The sequence below is a fragment of the Palaemon carinicauda genome, chromosome 37, assembly GCF_036898095.1.
Source record: "Palaemon carinicauda isolate YSFRI2023 chromosome 37, ASM3689809v2, whole genome shotgun sequence".
In the NCBI taxonomy this organism is placed as follows: Eukaryota; Metazoa; Arthropoda; class Malacostraca; order Decapoda; family Palaemonidae; genus Palaemon; species Palaemon carinicauda.
In genome coordinates, this window is record NC_090761.1 from 31,156,884 (window position 1) to 31,165,519 (window position 8,636).

Sequence of the window (8,636 nt, forward strand, 5' to 3'; positions counted from 1 at the left end):
TTGAGCCTTGGCGATTGAGACAACGAACTACCACCGAGTTGTCTAGGGTTAGACGGATGTGGATCGAGGGCGGCGGGGATAACTTCTTCAGAGTAAGAAGGACCGCCATGGCCTCCAAGATGTTTATGTGGAACGTCTTGAATAGTGGAGACCAGGTCCCTTGAGCTTGTTTCAGGTGGGAGTGACCTCCCCAGCCCTCCAGTGAGGCATCCGTGTGGATGTTGAGTGATGGAGGAGGGTGTTGGAGAGGAATGGACCTTTTCAGGGCCTTTGCTTCCGACCACGGCTTTAGGAGGCGTCGAAGTCTGTTTGGAAGCCGTCTCTTGAGGTCTCTTCGAGCGATGGATGCCGATCGTCTCCAGACTCCCGCGGCATCCTTTAGCTGTGCACGAAGCACTGGGTTTGTCACTGAGGCGAATTGTAGAGAGCCTAGAACTCGTTCCTGCTGTCGTCTTGAAATGCGTTTGGATTTCAGTAGTCGCTTGACAGACCCTGCTATTTCCTTCCTTTTCTTCTGGGGGATGGAAAGGCGGTGTGACTGAAGATTCCAGTGGATTCCCAGCCACTGAAACTTCTGAGCTGGAGAGAGGCGAGATTTCTTCTCGTTGATCTTGAATCCCAGGTGTTCTAGGTACTGGGTAACTTCGGCGCAAGACTTTGCACACTCTTCGGGCGATGGAGCCCAGACTAGCCAGTCGTCGAGGTAGGCCATCACCTGGACGTTTTTTAGGCGGAGCTGTTGTACTATGGCATCCGCCAGCTTTGTGAAGATCCGAGGGGCCACATTGAGGCCGAATGGCATGGCCCGGAAGGCGTAGCTTTTTCTTTGGAGTCGAAATCCTAGGTAGGAGGAAGCATGATGGTTCATTGGAATGTGCCAATAGGCATCCGCCAGGTCTATAGAGACCGTGTAGGAACCTTGAGGCAGAAGGGTCCTTATTTGTTGAAGCGTCAGCATCTTGAATTTGTTGTTCTCTATGAACTTGTTGAGGGGGGATAAGTCCAGAATGACTCTGAGCTTGTCTGAGTCCTTCTTGGGAACGCAAAACAGTCTCCCTTGGAACCTGGTGGACTTTACCTTCCTTATCACCTTCTTGTTCAAGAGGTCTAGAACATATTCTTCCAGAATGGGGGTCGATTGTTGAAAGAACCGCTGGAAGATTGGGGGTGGTTGCGCCCAACTCCAGCCTAGACCGTTCTTGATGATGCTGTGTGCCCAGGGATCGAAGGTCCAGCGATCCTGGAATTGGCGGAGTCTTCCTCCCACCGGAAGCACTTCATTGCTTCTGGTGTCCCGAGGACTTGTTGCCTCGGCCGCTAGCTCCCTTTCCTCCTCTACCTCTGGAGGGACGACGAGAGGCGTCTCTGCTTGCACCCCTGGACGAGCCTCTACCTCTAGCATGAAAGGTAGTGGATGGCTGCTCAAAGGCAGGGGTGAAGACCGGTGACTGTGACAACACCGGTTGGGGGACCAATTGAAAGGTCTGCTGTGGTTGGGCAACCACTTGGGAGGTAGCGGGTCCCGGAAACTGACGTCGTTGTTGACGTTGCTGGGGTTTTGGCTTCTGAGGTTTCCTCTTAGGCTGAGGTCCATCGTCCTGAGAGGTTTCCTTTTTCTGGACATCGCCCACCTGTGGAGAAGGTTCCTATTCTCCGTGGCGGCTCTGTCAGTTATTTCCTTGACAAGGTCAGAAGAGAAACAGGTGCTTTCCCCAGATGTTGGAGGGAAATCAGCCTCCGGGGTTCGTGTTTCACGGTGGCACCGACAAACACGAATTCACGACAGGCTCTACGAGCCTTTATGAAATGGTACAAGTCCTTCATTACTGTAAGTAAGTGGGGATTTGGCTAGTACATGTAGTGATCAGGTACTCTTGTGTCACAGGCCATAACTTCAAGTTGGACTTGATGAGAAAGAGATGCCGCAAGCCTCTCCTTCGTGTCTTGTTCCCTGCGAAGGAGGTGGTGATCATTGAGCTTAGGGAGGTCTTCATTAAACTGACGTCCGGCGACGTCAGGATCGAGCCTACCCACGAAAGTATGTTGAACATCTTTCCATTGTCTAGTGTCAGGGGGTGTTCACGATGGAGAAGGGTCTGCACTCCTCCAGTGCAGGGCAGGGTTTTTCCTTCTTCCGCCGCTTTAAGGCATGCAGCTAAGGCCTTTTCCAAGAAAGGAAGAACCGCAGTGTCAGGTGCGACATATGTAGGATGCTTCTTGCTCAAGCAGGAAGCTTAGAGCAGGTAAAGCCCCTGCTCTTAAATGCGGAGGCTAGTATAGCCTGGGCCTTTGCGAGATCGAACACTATCTCTTCTTTAGGTTCGGTCTCCTCCTTCGAGGCAGGTTCGGAACGAAGCCGGACGTAACAGTCCGGGTAGGCCTCGAAGCTTGGGAAGAACTCCACGTCTTCCAACGGGACCGTGCCGATCTTGTCACTAACAAAGATCCTGCCGGTCGCAATAACCATATGCTCTGCATACCTCCACGGGTTGGCATGAGAGCAAGCTGGGAGATCCTTGACCGAAATCTTCTTCGGTTCTCTGGATCCAATCATTGACCTGATGGACTCCTGGTTCTCCTTCAGTCTGTCGTCCATGACAGCTCTAATCAGCTGGATCAGTTCTTGGGTAGAAGAGGAAGGATCCAGGGTCGAGGAGGTAGACGGAATGGACATTTCCGTCGGTGTAGGAGTAGGCGGAGGGATGGACGAGGGGGTAGCTCCAAGCTCCGACTCGGTGTATTCCACCTTGTCTTCGTCCTCTTCGGCTCCTTGAGCCATAAGCGTCTTCTCCGTGTCTTCCGAGACGTCTGAGATCTGTTCATCATCCTCGGAATCTAAACGACACTCGTGCATGGACTGAGCCATGACCACATCAGGTTCCACCGTAATTTGGACAGTGGGGATTGCTTCTTTTGGAACCACTGAGTCAGGGGAGGCCTTAGGGAACAACAGGGACCTCAGTTCTTCGGTGGCCAGGTACGGTCCAGTAGCATTTCTCTGAAAGCCACGCACCCACTTGCGCAGCTTTTCACGAGCAATGTCTCTAACCTCCGCTGAGGGAGGGTTATGGAAGGCCTCAACTAGGTAGGCCTGGCAGACCGTACAATCCAGTGGATTCCAGAACTTCAAATCCCCTTTCTTGTCTGCACAAGGGGCGTGAGTCCTGCAAGCCGTATGCCCGTAAAAACTGCGGGCGTTTCACAGCGCAGAAGGCGAAGTCACACTTCATCTGCTCCTCCTGTGGAAGAAAGAGAAAATGAGTATGGGGGAGTCATAGGAATGGCTCTTAAACTAAGTTAATATTAATCATTAATTTTAACTTAAAGAAGGTGTGATGCATAGAGAATGAAACAGTAAAGGAGAACACGCTCCATGCATCTCGCCCGGCTGGTTACCATAAGCTTGGTCCTGGGATAATCCAAATGACCGAGATCATTGGATATAGTTTCCTAGGATTCCCATTATATTGGAACTCCATGGAAAGCCGAGGACAAGGTTGGGATCGAATTCATTCGGTTCCCAGTTAAGAGCCAGAAGGCCTCATTAAAGGTAACTGCTTCTGGCAACCAGCCGTGCTAAGATGCACATAGCATGCTGGAATTAGAAGAATGCAAAGAGACAGCATGATCACTAATAGAGCAGTACTAGGTACTGATCTTAAAAGCAAAGCAGCTTATCTATTTGCTATGTAGGGCTATCTTAGTCTTATGATAGCTACAGTGAGGGGGTGCAAGTATTCTTGACGCCTCCGGGGCATCCGGCAAGCCGCCGGCATGCCGGAGCTCGCTCCAGCATAGATTCTGGCACTAGAACAGACAATTTTCAAAGTCAGTTAGATACCAGGATGGCGGCCGCCGGCACAACGGCGGCACGCCGGCAGGGAGCGGCGGCTCCGGCAGCCGGAGGATGCCAGGTTGGTGACTGGGGTAAGGATGGTACAGGTAGTATCGGGTTGCCGGCAGTATATGCCGGCACTCCGGAGATCGACCGGCAAGCGGACGATTAGATAGGAGTAGGAGAGCCGCCGGTAGTAGCCGGCGGCAGCCGGCAGTCCCTCGGTACACGGGGGGCTGGCGGCAAGGGTAGGGAAGTCACCAAGAGGGAGGCAAGTATTGCCGACAGTAGAGGCGGCAAGAGACCGGCACCCGGATAGATAGAGAGACAGGGGGAGGGGGGAAAGGATGCAGGAAGTACCGTCAGGGTTCCAGACATCCCTCCCCCTCCCTGAGAGGGTGTACCCATGATAGAGACAGGCTCTAGCATCCATAAGCAGGGGTCACTAGGGACCGGGAGCAGGTAGCCCAAGGGAGGACTAGGGAACACCCAAGAGGGGGGGGGGGAGACTCCCCTATGCAGAACTACACTAGTAACTAACCTTATAGGACACTATGAAGGTATATGTACCAGAGCGGACAGCACAGGGAAGCTCGGGTAGCCCTACTCATCCACCCTAAGGAGGATTTGTAGGACAGGGGACAGATGAGTATAAACTAACCTAAGTATAGGCTAGGCTATACAAGAGATAGGTGGGGAGGGAGAAGAGAGAGGTCTTCCCAGGAAGGGTTTCTGTACCAGAGCGGCCACTAAGGGAAGGGAGGACACTCCCTAACCTAAGATCAGGCTGATCGGCTAAAACGGTGCAAGAGTACAGTTTCAGCATGGAACAGAGAAACCTTCCTAACCCGACCTAGAGCAGGGCTAAAAGTCCTGAACTAGGCAAGGAAGAAGACATATCGCTATCGCAGGAAAGTCATAGACTATCCTAGCCATAGAGGTAGGCTAGCCTAACCTCACTCTCAGACGCAATCCTAAAGGGGGTTCATTCCTTTAGGGAGGACTGAGAGGCGATATATATATACTCTATTAGACAATTAATCCCTTTACTCAGAAAAGGGATCAAGGCTAAATAGAGGGAATGCCAAGGCAGGGGATGAAGGAAGCATATAGGGGTCCTAAGGTTAGGTTAGGCTAGAAAGAATCACTGACTAGCCTATCCCCTATATGGTCCCTGAAGGCGAAAACATTTGCATCACTAGTCAAAAGTATTGTAAAATAATAATGCCACTATCTTCATAACTTAGTCTAGGATCACTAATAAATCATGCATGAACACTTGTATGTAGGCTCCTGGCCTGGGGGCTATAGTAGCCGACTGGTATGAGGTCAATCGATGACCGATAAAAAGCGTCTAAACACGATATAAAAGTTCCTAGCTATGAAGACTAAATAAACTAATGTATTCGATTAGTATATAATGCCGGAAGCGTTGTTGTGGCTAACTAAATAAGACATGCAAAACAACAACGACGCCATAAAATGGCGGGTCCGGTAGAGGCACAGCTCTGCCACAAAACATCAATTATTTCGCAAAATAATATTTACTTTACGGCCAGAGCTTAATTAAACAATACTGGAACCTTGTACTCAACTTTCCAGAAGAAGGCGAGGCTGAAGGTAACGACATAGCGAAGATGCAAAGCGATAAAGTTAACACAAGGGAAAATCCGTCTAAGTAGGGCAGCTACTAAACAAAGGATGGAGACGCGCGTGACGTCATTAGAGCAATGGCGTCCGTTTGTTTACGTCTCGAGTATCAGTAGTAGCCACGAGTGAGATTAGCTGTGGAACGGCTCCCAGCTATTCTCAGTCCTTACACACCGAAGCATTAACTCTGTTCGGGGTGGAGATAGCTATGTGGCACGTTCAGACATGCGTGTCCCCTGTTGTATTACGATGTCTTAAAGGGAAACCTTTGAGATACTCGCTCCAGAAGTTAGAATTCTGTGATAACCTGTGGTTAAATTCTCTGGGAATATCTTAGTAGTCTTATACCCAAGGAAGCTACCAAACAGGAACCTTCCATCAGGACGCCATGGCTTGAGCCCAAAAAAGGAAATAAAACATCCAGTAATAAAGTACAGCATGACGAGGTAAGCATATTGCTTTCTGATGCTTTACCATAGTGTATCAACACAGGTCAATTAACAAATCCGCTCCCTTGTAGGACAAGTAGCAGTCGGTTGAGGTCAGATGTTACCCACAAGTAAGTCTAGAATGAATGACTGGCCACTTCCTTTTTCATTCTCCCCTCTCTTGGGGCTCAGCATCCCAGAAACTCTCCAAGCTGACCTCCTCTGACTATAGGTGGGTGCCATGCTCTTTGTGCATCCTGGTATATTTTTATGTATTTGTTATATCCCCGTCCTATGAGTGAGGTAGAGTTGGGTATTGTCAGGTTAAGCGAGGGATTTGGCTCCAATTTTATGCTTACCTGGTCAGGTCGCATTGCTAAATTCTATGCTAGCACTGATAACTCAGGCCGTCATCCTTTAAGATCACGAGGTGTCAGGGTGCCCCTCAAACAGTTTATGAATAGTACAGAGGGACACCATGGGACAGTCTCCAGCCAGGTGGTTTTGGGGACTTCCACCCACCATTAGGTGAGTCTCCTATGTAAAGAGCGTAAGGTTTGTTTACAGTGCTGGAACCAATGACAAATTTGGAATAATTTCTATTTTTCTTAACTATACAAACTTACATACTGATCCTGCCATCACTTTCCCCCAGAAGTCCTGATTCAATTGCAAAATGACAGTTGTTTACTAGTGCTGGTGTGAGCAGCATGGTGGGTCACCCCGCTAACTAGCTGAGGGTAGTTACACCTCGCAAAAGCTTTTAACGGCTGGTTTCCAGTTACCGCCGAGATAATACCCTTATGTGAAGAGCTTCAAGTTTGTGTAATTAGGTAAAATACAAATTATTTCAAATTTGTCATACTTTCCTGTCAAGTATAGCAATAATTCATTTGAAGATCGGTAAATTTACAGTTTCATCCATTATGGGGAAACTGTAATAAAAATATATTTGTTGCATCAGAAATAGTGTAGTTCCAACGAATTTAACGTTTATTTTGACCGCAAACCATCCGATTTAGAGATTTACTATGTAATTGGAGTTAAAACAACAAGTTGTTCCAGAATGCAGAAAGACCCTACTTCATCCCAACAATTATGGGGGACACCAGGTGGGAACCGGGGTTTTGGGTGGGGGGGGCGTTAAATGATATTTGCAATAAATGAATACTTATCCTTCCATCACCCCTCCCCCTATACCCCTATCTAGCCCTACCGGAGGGGGCTCCGCCCCCCCTGCGACCCCCCCTTCGATCCCCCCTTAAGGCCACAGTGATTTTCAGGGCACTACTGAACCTAAGAAAACCCACCTAACCTAGCATAGGGGCCCTGTATCCCTACCTAGGCCTACCGGGGGGGGGTGGGGGGGGGGGGCTCCGCCCCCCCCTGCGACCCCCCCTTAAGGCCACAGTGATTTTCGGGACACTACCGAACCTAATACAACCACCTAACCTAGGGCCCTGTACCCCTACCTAGGCCTAGCCCCTGCGACCCCCCCCCCCCCTTACAGCCACTACCTAACACATCCATCAAACCAAATCCAAAGTGATGGTACTGCTGTATACATCGTTATACTATCACCATTATAATATACTCTATAAATTAATGAAGCTTACCTTAAACTGTTGGTTCATAAAGATGTGCTGCTGCTTTGAGGAAAACGTGAAGCCGTTGGGAAGGTTCCTTGGCATGCAGGACAATTTTTATTTTGTAAAATTAAATTGTGTCTCTGGCACAAATGCTCTAGTTTTTCAACAAATTCATTGTAAATTAGGAAACAGTCAGGACAAGAAGATGGAATTTCAACTTCTTGTGCAACATGAGATGACGTGCTTTCTATGGTCTCCATGTCTAAGAACGAAATGAAATGCCTGGGAAGATAATGTATTGTCGCGCTGTTGTATTGTCGCGCTGTTGTATTGTCGCGCTGTGATTGGCCAAACATGTATGACGTCATAGTGGACAGGCGCTGTGATTGGCCAAACGTGTAAGACTTCATAGTGGACTAGTTTGTCAGCGGATTATAGTGGTTACAGGGCTCATTTAAGCAAATACAAGACACAGTCAACAATAACAACAGACTTAGAAAACATCTGGGACGAAGACATGAGTAGCGTGAGTTTGATCGTCGATATATAAAGAACTAGGCATTTGCGACAGATAATATTTTACAGAAATACTACAAAAGACTTGCTTTACTCAGGAAATATATTATTATAATAGATTTCCCATAATGGATGAAACTGTAATAATACCTGAAGATCTTCTTGGATACTATAGGCTTGAAGATACCATAGGCTTTTGTAGACTCCCTGGTTCAGATATCCTGCATGATTAGTTAGAGAATATATTTTGATGCTTTATTCTAAGTAAGAGAATTTAGAATAGTACAGTATGATACTTGTGTTATTAAGTGAATTACAGTATTATTAGAAAAGCTTGATATATGGATATGTAGAGAGGATTGTGAGAAAAACATGAAGAGATCTTTTATAATAAGTAGATAGGCAATATAGCGAAAATTAATATAGAAAGACATCACAGTGACGTCAAAACGGATTTTGAGCGAAGCGAAAAATCTATTTTTGGGTGAGATAGCCATGGCGTCCTGATGGAAGGTTCCTTTTTGGTAGCTTCCTTGGGTAATCACTACTAGGATTTTCCCAGAGAATTAAACCACAGGTTATCACAGAATTCTAACTTCTGGAGCGAGTATCCTAAAG